This window comes from Scomber scombrus, chromosome 16, assembly GCF_963691925.1.
Source record: "Scomber scombrus chromosome 16, fScoSco1.1, whole genome shotgun sequence".
NCBI lineage: Eukaryota > Metazoa > Chordata > Actinopteri > Scombriformes > Scombridae > Scomber > Scomber scombrus.
In genome coordinates, this window is record NC_084985.1 from 24,077,250 (window position 1) to 24,090,966 (window position 13,717).

Sequence of the window (13,717 nt, forward strand, 5' to 3'; positions counted from 1 at the left end):
GGTCGGAAGGCCCATTATACCGAATCCCCAATGGTTCGAAAAGTGTCCCATTGGACCGAACGCCCATTAGTCTGACAGCCCGTTATCCTAAAAACAAGTGTCCATCGCCCAATGCTCTGAAAATACACACTCAGGAGTTGTTGGAGTTAATTTACTGTCAGCCTTACTACATTTTAAGACTCCGTTAACATATTGCTCAGTTTAACAGTTCTAGGTTCCCCATTATATAGATACTCATCCTAAATTGACTTTGTATGACTCCTTAAGAAAGTCTTTTCATTTTGCCTGATATTTACCTTTAACAGCTCATTTAAACTAATGTAAGATGTGTAACGTTATTGTTCAACATTCTGAAACGCCACCAGTCAGAACGTCCACGCAATTTTTACGCTGTGATTTCATTAAATCAGTTTTCATTGTAAAACATGATGCTTAATTCACCAGAAATTAGTGAATTGTTAAAAGTCTGTTTGAGAAGTTAATTTACATTTTAGACGAATAATGATGAGGTAGCAACACAAAAATGCCCGTTTTTACTATATAGTTTAGCCTACAGTCACCTGTGTACTAACAACTGATTGGGAAAAAGTATTTTAATTATTTTTGTTGACATTAATAGTATCATGTTGTGAAATAACTTCAGGAAAATAAGTTGTTCATTTAAAAGAAATGTTACAGTACACATTTGTAGTTATATTTAGTTAAATCCCATCAGAAAGTATTCACTTGTTTCCTACTGTTGGAGGAAAACTTCCGTTAGCATATTACGGCTCATAAATGGACACTAACTCATTTGGTGAACATTTAACATAATTTGGAATTAATTTTAGCTAACGTGGCTTTTCCCAGATAATGCTAATCTGCCTTAACGGTCATGTTTGCATATTTTTATAACAGCTAATTTATTCAATTGGACTTGTAGTGTGTGAAACATGCCTAATTTAGCAGAAAACCTTAGTAATAAAAAGTCAGGTAATAAATATTATCAGTGTCTAATAACCAATAATGACACACTGCCATTCTTTTTATTTAGATGTTATAAATAGGCTACCTCATTCACCCTTAAGGCCAAAGTGTATTTTGATGTGCTTGTTAGAAAATAATTATGTTTTATGGTGCGGTTAAGGTCTGGTTAGGGTTTGGCACAATAACCAATTGGTTATGGTTTGGGAAAGATCATGGTTTGGGTTCAAAACAATAACATACACACTGAGAATTTATGGCCCACAAGAGTCCGTCATTAATACACACTTGTGCCAAACATGAGCACATGGGCGGCAATCCCACACTGAGGCTGTCCTGACCACACACACACACACATACACACTAAAATAACACACACAATTACAACAGTTGGGTCCTGTCCAGATGGTTGCCAGGCAGCAGTTCAACGCATAGTCTGGAGTGTGTAGAGGAAGGAAGTGCCACTTTGAGAAGTGCAATGGGTATCCGGCTCATTCCCAGACATACTGCGTGCGTGTGTGTGTGTGTGTGTGTGTGTGTGTGTGTGTGTGTGTGTGTGTGGTGGAACCTGCCATTTAAACTTACACCTGGCAAACACACACCCACCACTTTGTAAACAGTGCCGCGAAGAGGAATGTGCACTACAAGTCCTGCAGGGGTTCCTAATGAATGAGAACAATACGTTTGATATTGGCTTTCACAACAAACAAAAAAAAGTGTCTCTTCACAATCGGGGCCTCAGTATACATTTAATCCAAACATACAGCTCTGATAGATGAAAGGATATTAAAAAGCACTTGTGGAATTATGCCGTTGCCTTATAAGGTCATATTTCTGATTAATCTTTCGGCCATTGTTCTTACCTGATTTGATCAAATGGAATCAAACTTTTTCACGAGCCACAGCTCACCCTGAACTGCTTAGCAGACATTCAGTCAGTTACTTCTCTCTCCTTGTATTATTCGCTCCCAAGCAGTGGAATCCTCTGTCCCTTTGGCGAAAATACACTGGGGGACCTCAATGCCCCACGACAGGCTATCAAATCAAAGCCGATACGACATATTCAGGTTACACTGGAGCACTTTTATGTGCCTTTTGTGTGTGTGTGTGTGTGTGTGTGTGCACAGGGTGATAAGAGGGCATTTTTCTACGCTTTTTCCTTCTTTTTTTTTCTTTTTTAAAAATCTGTGAATTCATGAAGTCCGCACAGTCACACCGGCACCGGCGCTGAATTCTAAACACTCCATTTTCTCGCAGTGTGTTCGAGTGAAGTGAAGGAACCCCCGATCTCAACAAAGCCAGGCAAGGTTAAGAGCACTCAAAATTACGGTGTCCACCCTGCAAGGACAGAGAAGTGCTCACTCTCTTTTCAGCTGGGATGAAAGAAACCGTGCGGGGAATCATCTCTTTAGTAAGGGAACTCATCACTGCGAACACACTGGGAACTGCTCCATTGTGGTTCACAGAGCCCAGTATGTGAGCTTCTCCTCGACTGACAAACAGTCCCGTCCCTGTAAATAACACAGAGCGTCTTGTCAGAGATTCAGCTGTGAGTTAGTGCCAAAGTAAAGAGCGTACAGTGGTCATGCAGGGAAAACAGAACCAAAAAACAAATGTAATCTTCAGCTTTAAAAGTAAAGATATAAATCTTTCAGTGTATTCACGATGATATAAGTTTTAAAGGTGCAGCGTGTAGGATTGTTTTAATTAGTGTATATTCATCATGCTTCAACAGTAGCCCAGAACAAATAAACAAAATACTGTGTCTGGAGAGGGCTTTTCGAAAGTTTCGCCGCCCAGTAACGACATAATTCCTCTGCGAGTCCACGCTAATACTAGCTAGCTTGGTAAATTTCAGTCAGCGAGTCTGTTAGCTTGGTCGCTAATGAAACACTTTGTTCATTTACGGTTCATTAAAAAGACTTATTGAAGTTGTAGCAAGCGGTGAAGAAACTGAAGTCTCACAAATCTCATTGTGGAGTAGTTTATATTTTATGATATACTTTAGAATATACACTGCAGAGGAAGTTAAATTGAAATGTAATTCTTGTGTCAAAGTTCACTAAAGTTGAACATGATATTCAAATGTACCTTGCCTCCTGACCAAATCCAATAATAGAGGAATTTCAATTTAAATTGATTGGTTTCGCCACAAAAATTGGTGAAATTAAATGTTCTGGTACAACTGAGCCTTTACTCTGAGCTTTGCAAAAATATTGCATTACAAAAATCACAGAGCTAAATTAAGGAGGCCCAAAATGTTCAAAACTAAATAAAGAAATACGACATAATGAAATGAATAATCATATAATTGAATGCAATAAAAAATATTGTAATATAACCATGAAATTGTGAAATAATCCAATAAACTTTGATCATTATTATGAAATATGATTTCATCCTGCTTCTTGTCATAATGACAGAGCTGACTGCAGTTATTTTTTAAATTCCAGTAGTTTTTGCATTGATGCGATTGTTCCCAACTTTAATGCCAGGATGCTGCTTTTCAACACAAAGCCTTTGTCTGTCAATCACAATAAAATGGGCAGAGCAGATCTGTGATTGTCTGTCTGTTCATTCACACCAAAACAACTGCCATATAGTCCTAGAAAAAAATGCTGTAGTGAAATAAAAACTGAATTTAGGAAAAGGACGTTTTTAGATTTAAAAAAATGGTGGAATGAAATAAAAAAGACCCATGGTAATGTTTCCCAATAGTAAGATGAGTTTTTTAAATGTCATGGAAAATTTTAAATGTTAATGGTGATATTATATGTAGGTAATTCTTTATTTTTTTATTAAAACGTTGTACACCTTAGGTCTCCATTGACTATCTATCTACTGTCATGAAACATTACAAACAGTTATTATAGTTTTGAAATACTTTTTTTTTTTTTTTTTTTTAAATCTACCTTTTATTTCTGCACATAAAATGAACCAAAGCATTCATTAATATTATTAGAATGATTGTGTGAAAAAAATAAGAGTAAAATCTGTATTTGATGCTAGTGGAGCAACCATTTTTGGGCCTTTAGATTCCAAAATAGAAAGACAGAGAAGGCTATAAATATTTCAAACTATAATTGAACCAACTATGCATGTTTAAATGACTGATTTAGAAGCCATAGGTTTGCAATCAATGGCAGCAGTCGAGGGACTTTTGTTTGTTTTGAGGTGAAATTGCTAACAGTAATGCACACATGATGAACAGCAGAGCGTACTGGTAGAGAGATGGATGGAATTGACATGTTGAAGACGGAGTGATTAAGTTACCTGTTACAGAACAGCCCCTGAGTATATATCAATATGAACTGTGGCAGGCTGAGAAGATGAATTAGATGTGAATGAATGGGTGTGGAGAAAAAAAAAAAGAATGGCAAGCACGGAAAATAGAGTATGGAGAAACCAAAGGAACATTTTATGGAGAAACCATTTTCTGTGTGTAATATCAGTGTGTTGATACAAGGCATTATATTGAAAAATGGCTGATGTAATTCACTCCCTAGGCCCTCAGATTCTCAAGAGACCAATCTTCTCATATATTGAAATTGGATGTATTTCTGCTGTTACCAGCTGAATCATTTTCTTGTCCCACTCTTTTAGCCTATTGTTTACAGATGTGTCTTTTGTTGTGCCTGAACTCTTCCCTCTTATGGGGGCTGATGTTTGTGCTGTTTCAAGCATGAGTGCCTTAACTTACAAAGGGCAACGATGAAGCGAAATTGAAAAAAGGGGGAATATATTAGCATAGCAGTTTGATGGGAGAGAGCCGATGTGGAAACAAGCGAGAGGGTTCAGTTTGGTGGGAGATAAACACAAACAGACTGTTCGGGGGATAAAATCGGAACAAACTTTTGGCATTTAAACATAATCTTTGCAAGTTGATAACATCATGGGAGAATGGGTTTGATGGGAAGGCTTTACTGGTTGACTAATGGCAACTATACGAGGCAGGGGCCCCGTCACTGTGTGGGGTTGCAAACTTCATTAATGACCTTTTGCAACTATGCTAAGATAGAGGGGGTGAAGGTGGTCCCGCACCATACACCAGTCAACTGTGAAAACAAAACTTTATCTTGACTCTGTGGGGAGGCTGTGAGATAGCAACCTACAAGGCTTTTGAGTTCTTTCTTTGGGGCTGATTATTGGCCTGAAGGCTGGTGGGGACGAGGTGAAGATAGGGGTGGTTCTGGCTGGGGGGTGGAACCTCAAATCTTTGCATTGAAATGCTGATGAAAGAGGGGACATTCAGCTGTAATTGCTCTTTTGCCGTAATTCTGGCTGACACACCTCCAATGCCTGAATACCAAGAAAACAAACCATGAGAACTGCCGTTTAGTGCAGCTGCCACCTTTTTCTCTCCATGCGTGCTGAGGGAGGAGGATGCCGAGATTAACGAACACAATCTACTATAATGTGTGACAATAAAGTAAAACGAAGCGGCGCATATGACTTTCCAGTTTTTCTCCATCTGTTGCCAGTCGAGTTGATAAAACATAATCCACGGTTTCCTCTGAACATGATATGAGAGCTTACAATTTGGAACGCATCATTTGGATCATTTAGGATTTGGATCAGGTTCATATTTGAAGAGGGTATTTGAACCAAAACCTTAAGAGACACTGCTGGGCACAGCTCTTGCCAAATAGGGCATTTATAAAAGGTTGGCACAGGCCCTACAGAGTGAAGGCTGGCAAAGGCATGATGCCCACATCATAGTGCCAACCAAGGGTTTTGTTTGGCATGTGTCTCTGTAGTATGGCTTGTCTCCTCCAGACAACTGGCCCAAACACAACTTAGCATTAGGTTACAGAAGCATTACAAACGGAAAGTGATTCATTAAAAAGCTTTCAGCCCCTGCGTGAGATGAGAGGTGCAAGAATGAGGATCAATACATAAAGGTACATCAAAGGTGTGAAATATTATAGACATATCCCATTTGAGTTGTAGCCCCCTTTAACATCAGCTGTCTGTTTGGGTTGGATTTCAATAAGAAAAATCAATAAAGAATGACTTTCATCATATAGATTAACAGCATCATCGCCTGAAAAAAAAGTGTCCTTTAATATATTGTTACTGTACTTTATACTCACAACTGCAGGAAAACAGGTGAGGGAAACTAAATTAAATGCGCAGTATCTCCTCAATTATAAACCCAGAGTGACAGTGTCTTTACCATGAACCTGCTTACTGGAGGATTTGGCTGAATGCCTCTCCAAGAGATTTCGATATCCCTCGTTTGATAGCAGCAGGCGCCACATATGCAATCCTCACTGAGACTGTTACAATAAAAAAAGAAAAGAAAAGAAGAAGACATGAAGGCTCTAGGAACAGAGTCAGGGACAGGAGCGATGTTTAATTTCAGGCACCAAGGAGAGCAATTTCTGTCCTGCAACTGTACAAATCAACACAGTAGCGAGAGAAGGGCAAAATATAACTAAAGTAATTGATTCTGGCTCGTTTGAACCTGCCAGTGAGGCCTATTTTAAGAGAGGGAGGAGGTGCTGAAGACAATGCATTTTAAAAGGAGACGCTTCCCCCCCCCCAATGTGCCTGTATCTGTTAGTCAAACCCGCACCAATGTAAACACATATTAAGGGGTAAGAAAGAGGGGTTTCCATAGCCACAGTTTTAAATGGTACTGCCGTGCTGTACACAGTACCTTCCACCCCCCTCTCACTGTCTTTGCAACACTGTTTATTTGCTGTTGTGTTGGAAGAATTCAGGTTGTGTGCAGAAAGTGCTAATAGTGAGGCGCTATGAGGCTCGGCGTGCGCTATTTCTATTGCAAGTGAGAGACAGAAGGGGGCCCAGCAGACTGAGAAAAAAAGAAAGAAAGAAAAAAAAAACATACAAGGCCGGTTATGCAGAAACACAGATTTAATGTAAGGCTTGGCTCTCTGTTATAAGCAGGGGTGGAGAGAGGAAAAAGCTGGTCTGGACTGGCAGGAAGAGGGTGACGGAGAGGAGGAAGCAGAGCGACAGTTGCATCCAGCAGCCCGAAAGGATGCCTGTCAGCCCGTAGATGGACCACTCAGAGGAGATTTTGGAAAGGATTTCTAAGCCCAGTCTAAGATATCGCTGTCCTGGGCTGAGCAGACTGGACCGTCTCTCTGGTGAGCGACGGTACTGAAGCAGCAGCTCCTGCCACCTCTTTGGGTAAACAGTGCAATAATACACTGAATTAACAACACAAGCCCCAGGGAAATCAGGACCCTCTACAATAAATTGGTACCCCCCCTTACCTAAACCCCCCATCTATTACCCCTAACACCACCCACTACCCATGATTTTTATGGTTTCAAGCTCAATAACACAGTTATTATTAAACCATGTTTAGTGGCATCACGTGCATGTCCTTGTCTTGGCTCTATGGCTATTGGATTCGAATGTGTCTCTTTTTTTCCCAGTCTGCAATTTTTTTCTTTCTTTTGGATGAATTCATTACATTACATGATATTTCATAAGCAGTTATTGATTGTAGCTGTGGGCTAGAAATTCAGCAAAGCCTTTGGTTTTGGAATCCGTGCAGAGAAATTACATGACAGTTTTAAATCCATGTAAAAAATAGCATTTGCTTAATGCCACTTATTCAGATATATCACTACTAGATGCTCACATCATTGGCCGCCCATGCAGCTGAGCTTCTCCCTTGGAGGTCTTTACTTAGGCAATACATAAAACATCAAGCATGTAAGCAAGAAACACTGTTCATCAACACAATGTGTGGTGTGAAAAGGGAGTATACGGTTCTTGCCGAGCCACATTAAAGCGCTCTCCAAACCTCTGATTCTGTTTGTTCTGTCGCCTCTGCTGGAGACCAGGTAGGAACCCCTTAACTGTGGCTTCTCACCCGCCGCTTAATCTTACCCACAATCACATTCAGTGACAGGCGCACAAAGCCGTCCGGCGAGCCCAACAAGGCTCTGCTATTATGTAACCACTGACAGCTGGGCTTTCAAGGGAGGGGTGAACCCCCATCCGTGTGGCAGCACTTTGTGTCAACCAGACGTGACAGTCAAGAAAGGGCCTGGGTAGAGAAAGGGTATTATCAGGCCAGGCAGAGGCATACAGTCCCAATAACAAATACTCTGAGTGATGGAGTCAAAATCAAAACATCGGTGTGAGGACACCGCCAACAGTTCCTCCACATTCTTTATCAAATGTCATGTAAGATGCCGTGTACATATGACACTTGATAACAATGCAATCTAGAAAATAATATGAATGAAAATCTCTGGGTTTTTTTGACTGCAGCATCACAGCAGAGTTGTTTCAGGGGTAAGGTATAGGAGGAAAGTCTTTTAATTGGACCAAAAATGTTCTTGGTGGCATCTCAATGTAGATTCCTGTATGGGGAATGGGCACATGGGCATGGGTTTGAAGGCTCTACGCTCAAAGGTGCTAATTTCTTCCCCCCATTGTTTTTTCCTTAATATGTCATATCTTTGAAACGGTGGCACATGACACCGAACACAGAGGCACCCAAATGTTTGATTAAACTGCGCATCGCCTCCCTTTAGGCCGACATCTCCGACGGGTCTTTGATGCTTTGAACACACAACAGAGCCAAAGGACCCAGAATAGCAGGGGGATAATCAACAGACGGTGTGTTGATTTTGCCACCCTTTCCAAATAATTCCCTGTTGTTCCAGAGTAGAATCGCTGTCAGTGGCGGCATTCCAGGGCAGACAGTCTGTAGAGATTGTACAGCATGAGGGCCGCCGTCTAGATACTGTAGATCTAAACATGTCTGTGGTCACACAGACCTGGCCTTCAACATACTCTTTAACCAAGCTGACTCTGGTTGAACCTCCTTGAGCAGCACAAGCAGACGTATGAACTTCTCCATGACGTCAACACTTAATGACTAGCGCTCCTGTTTATCCATAACATCATTAATGATGTTAAACGTGTATGAAAGTGGGCATGCTACACCATCATAATGGAACAAAGAGAATGTAAGACAAAGGAAAGTTATTGAAATACACAAGTTACAAAAATGTGTCTAGAGTGACTTCAAAGTAAAAAAAGAAAAATACATAAATAAAATACTAACAGTGATTTTTCAAATTTCAACCCAATTTATTATAGAATAACTTAACACTACTTGTGTTTTTCCCCCAAAACACACAATAGTATACTTTCATATGGAAATATGAAGATAGGTACAACATAAATTGAACTATGTATTTATTCACATTAGAGCTAACAATTAGCTATCTGATATGACTATTTATTGTATAGGCGTAAGTGTTAACAGCATATGGTAATGTATAGTTAAAAAGAAACTAAGTATAAAGTTTATAGACTGCGTGGAAGCTAACGTTAAGCTACCTTCTCCACATCTCCAACATGTCTGTCCTGGTTTATAATGGTGCAGAGGCTATGTGTATTACAGGTTGAATCCAGATAAGAAAGCTAGCCATTTTGTTTACTGTAGGACATTTTGTGGACATACTAACTGCCCTTCAGGGCTATTCTTGACACAAGGATGTCCCAGTTTGCCGACCACCAGTATAACCAGTTGCACTCTCTGTGTAGCTGCTGTCTGGCGCTCTCTCAGTTGAGCCAGAGACTGTCATGTCTAGATAGAGGTCATAGTACAGCAACCGTTCCCTCCAATACACAGGCACTTCATTAGCAAGCAGAGGCTAAAAACGTTCAAAAATAGTCCAAAAATAACAGATACCACACTCACATTTTGCTATGTAATATTTTTTAAACAATTTGGAACGCTATTACACTTTCCTGCTTCATTTTTCTACTTTTAAAACGTGTTTCTGCTTAAGATTAAAATCAAACTCTGGTCCGTGTTTTCCCCTCAGCCGGAGCCTCAATTTACTGTGTGTGCTTTCAGCGCCGCAGCACTCACTGGCAACCTTAAGGATTCCTCCGCGGCTCACTTGTGTGTGCGTGTATATGACTCTTGTTTTACAGCACAAAAACGATAAAGTATTCTCTCGGTGCGCCACGCAAAACAAACTGCAATAGTTTATTTTGATCGTCATTTCACGGGATAGTAAATGTAATACGTTTTAACGTCTAGAAACCAGGTTTAAGGAACTTGGGGTACTATTTTGCCCCAGCTGCCCTGTCTTTCTAACGCATACAATACATTCCTGTGTTGTTCCGCGGTGTGACAAGGCCCTGCCTGCCTGCTGTTCCTGTAAACTCCCGCCTTCACTCAATGAGCAAGCGAGGCAGAGAGACACGGAGGCAGAAAGGAGAGAGAGAGAGAGAAGAGTGGAAAAGCCCTATAAAACAAGCAGGCCCACAGCACCCACATTGGAGTTCATATTCCATTATAGCGCATGCATCAAGTTTACTGGGTATAATGAACACTGTAATCACATAATAAACTAATGACTCACACATATCAGAGTGGAGAAAATATCAATTCACCCAACAAAACTGCACACACACAAAATGATTCATTCCTCATTGTCCATTGTAAGTGCTAACACATCAAATGAGTAACTGCAGAGAACATTAAATGAATAAATATCCATTTGGTAACAGGGCTATCTTTAAATACCTTTGTAATGATTGGGCTAAATACGGTAAAGTGGAATAAAATTTATATTTCCAATCCTAGCCTATATTTGACAAAGTCAAGATGTCCTTCAACTGATATGTAAACTGAAACTGCATCTATTTATTGCTTAAATCATTTAATCCTGATGAGTCTGATCAGTTTTGGTGACCCTGGATAAAGCAGATAAACTTATAGCGAGGCTATAACACTGCATAATATTTCTGTCATAGCACTGCATGGACCTTAAAGTGCATCTGTGCCATTCAAATGTGGGCCTGCATCGCTGTTGTCATGTATTTTTATCTCCCATCACTAAGATTGAATCTACAACTAGCTGTGTTACTATTTCTGCATGTGACCCCAAATTTATTATCGCATTACTTTTGTGGTTTATTCCTGAGAGCTGCGCGAAAAGAAGCAGCACCTTATCAGCTTTGCATCTCAACCATCAATTAATTTCTGGTTTTCCAGGTTCCAGAGTATCGTGATGTAGCCGTGAGATGACTGATGCTTTCACAGTTAGATTGCGTGCAAAACCAGACTCCACTGCCCCTAAGTGACAGTTTATGGTCCTTGATTTCGTTTGGGCTGGAGATTGCCCGGCAACAAAACTACCCAGAGTCTTGAATGAAACAGCCATCTGTTCCATAGCCCGGTAAAACTGAATTAATTTGACACAGGGCCTAATCCTGGAATTCAGCCGTAGATTGATTTTTTTAGGCCGGAGTAACCAAAAACAAAAGTAGGTTACATTTGAGAGTACGGTGACATGCATGCACTCTGAGAGCTTTGCTTAGTCACATGGTTAAAGCTCACGCATATGCTAAAAGATGTAGGTGGGATGCACAAAACTTTAAGAAGACAGAGCTCAATTAGAGAGGGGATGAATGAAAAACAAAGGAGAGGCTATTGTTTTTGTTGGGTGTAAAGCAGGTCATAGCATACTAATCCCCTTGTCTGGGCTGTTTTGTACTGAATGCTGGTTATTCTTTGCTTTTGGCTATTTAGAACCAGAGGATGCTATAAAACTGAGATATTTAGATGAAAAATTCAAACTATTTAGCTTCAAGACGAGTTGAAACTGATTCAGGTGAGTGGGCTTCAACCCCCCCTGCCTGTCTGCATGCCGGTGACCTCTTTGCCTGCAGCTTACCCCACTGCCCTTGACCCACGGCACACTGAGGGCAAGGCCCTTTGGCTCAGATGACAACCTTTCCTTCCAGTGTCTCCCAGCTTTATCCTTCCTGCTCTATGCCTGTTAAACCTATATGGATTTTTTTTACCCTCCAATCCACAGGGGCAACACAATACCCATTGAGAGGGAGAGGTCAGAGGCTCACCGTGGCGACCCGAGCGCAGGGGCCTTTTTTGTATGGAGCCAAGCTTGTATCCCATTCTCCACCCCGGCTCAAATCATGTAGCTGAGCACAAGACACACTTCTGGGCTCACACTAAATCAGCTTCATAAAGGACGCAGCAACAATGGAGACAGAGCTGATCATCTGGCTGCTGTTACCACCTTTGTTTCACTTCCCGAACAGTTTGTAGGCTTAACTTGGATGGATCACACTTCTTTTTTTTTTCTTTTTTTTTACTTTTTTGTCCCAGTGATATTAAACCAATGTTGAGGGACCTGGGCCTGACACTGACAAATCTACTAATACTGCCAGTGTGTCAGACACACTTCCAGACTATCTCTCTGTCACAGCCGGTGAAAGTGCCTGATAACCTGCACGCTCCCTTTCGTCTCAGATGGTGTCTGGTGCTCATACAGGTCGTAAGGTGTCGCGGCAGCAGCCAACCCAATGCACTGATTATGACACCTTTGCTTCACCTGCTAAATTAACACTGACCGAGGCGCTGTCCCTATTCAAGTGTGGGAAGCTAATCGGGAGCTGTTGTATTCAAATGGGGAAAAACCTGCAGAGATCTGTTTGATTTCCTAATTTTTCAGCATTTTTCATAATAAGATGGCTTTGAGGGTAACTGTAATTGGCAAAAAGGGTTAGGAGAAAAGGAATAGCTGCTATTTTCAGTGTTGATTTACTGCAATAAGCTTCTTCTTTAAAAAAAAAAAAAAATTAAGCCAAGCTATTCTTGATTTGGAAACTGCTTTTACAACAAAACAAGAGCGTCTATCTCAATCTGAGGAATGATCATTGCCTATGAGGAGCGAACAGAACAAACAGCTCCCTCTTTCATGCCAGTAATTAAAGCAGCAGTGGGTGGAAGAGTGTGGGAAAGAATGAGAGTGAAGCAGAGGGCTGGTTCAGGACTGCCACCTAGTGGTGTAACAAGCATAGTGCAAGATAAGACATGGAAAATGCTTGGTTTTGTTTTTTTCTGTAATTATACTATGCATGGACTTAGTAGTAGCAGTAATATTGTGCACAGTGGAGACTTTGTCAAGAGTTAAACCTCTCACAGAAATCTCAGTCACCTCCTCTGAACCCAGACCTTGCTCGCTCACCAGTATGTGAAAGCATGGATCTCCAGGATCTATCATCTCTCATGCGATGAATGGCAAAAATAATTGAATAGGGTGACCCACACTTGGCAGCTGAAGTGGAGGATGGATTCTGATCCCTGTAATAAGTAGGGCTCAATAAGCGCTGCAGGAAGCCCCAGCTCGGCTCCTGCAGGAGAATGACTGGGTCAGATTAAGGTTGAGGAGTTTAATTATGAACAAGGAAATGAAGTTCTCCAAATCTCTGGCTCATGGGATAATTTTAGCCGAGAGACGGCAGCGGGTGTCTTCTCTCTGTCCGTCAGTGCGCTGCTCGAGCATCTTCTGCCACTTCACAATCAGAAGCCTTCTGAGGGATGAGGAGGAAAGGATGGGGGGCGGTAAGACGAGGGGGGAGAAAAGGGGTGTGGGATAGAGGGGGTGGGGGTATAGGAGAAGGAGACAGGGATGAAGTGCCACTTAGGATATTACTTCAAGGACTGCTCTCCTTGTTAAACTCATTGCTGTGGGCATAAATATAGCCAGGCGTCAGATGATTTATTGACACACGCTCACTCTCCTCCTTCTTCCTGCCTAACAAGCCTGTGGACAAATGAATTGTCGAACTGGAGGAATTTAGCCTTGATTTACACTCAGTTCCCAGTGCTTGTGGGAAATTGTGAAGGAAGGGGTTGTGAGTGAGTGAGTGCATGCCTGTGTCTGTGTGAGAAAGAGAGAATGAGAGAGTGTGTAGTAAAGTTGGAATAAAA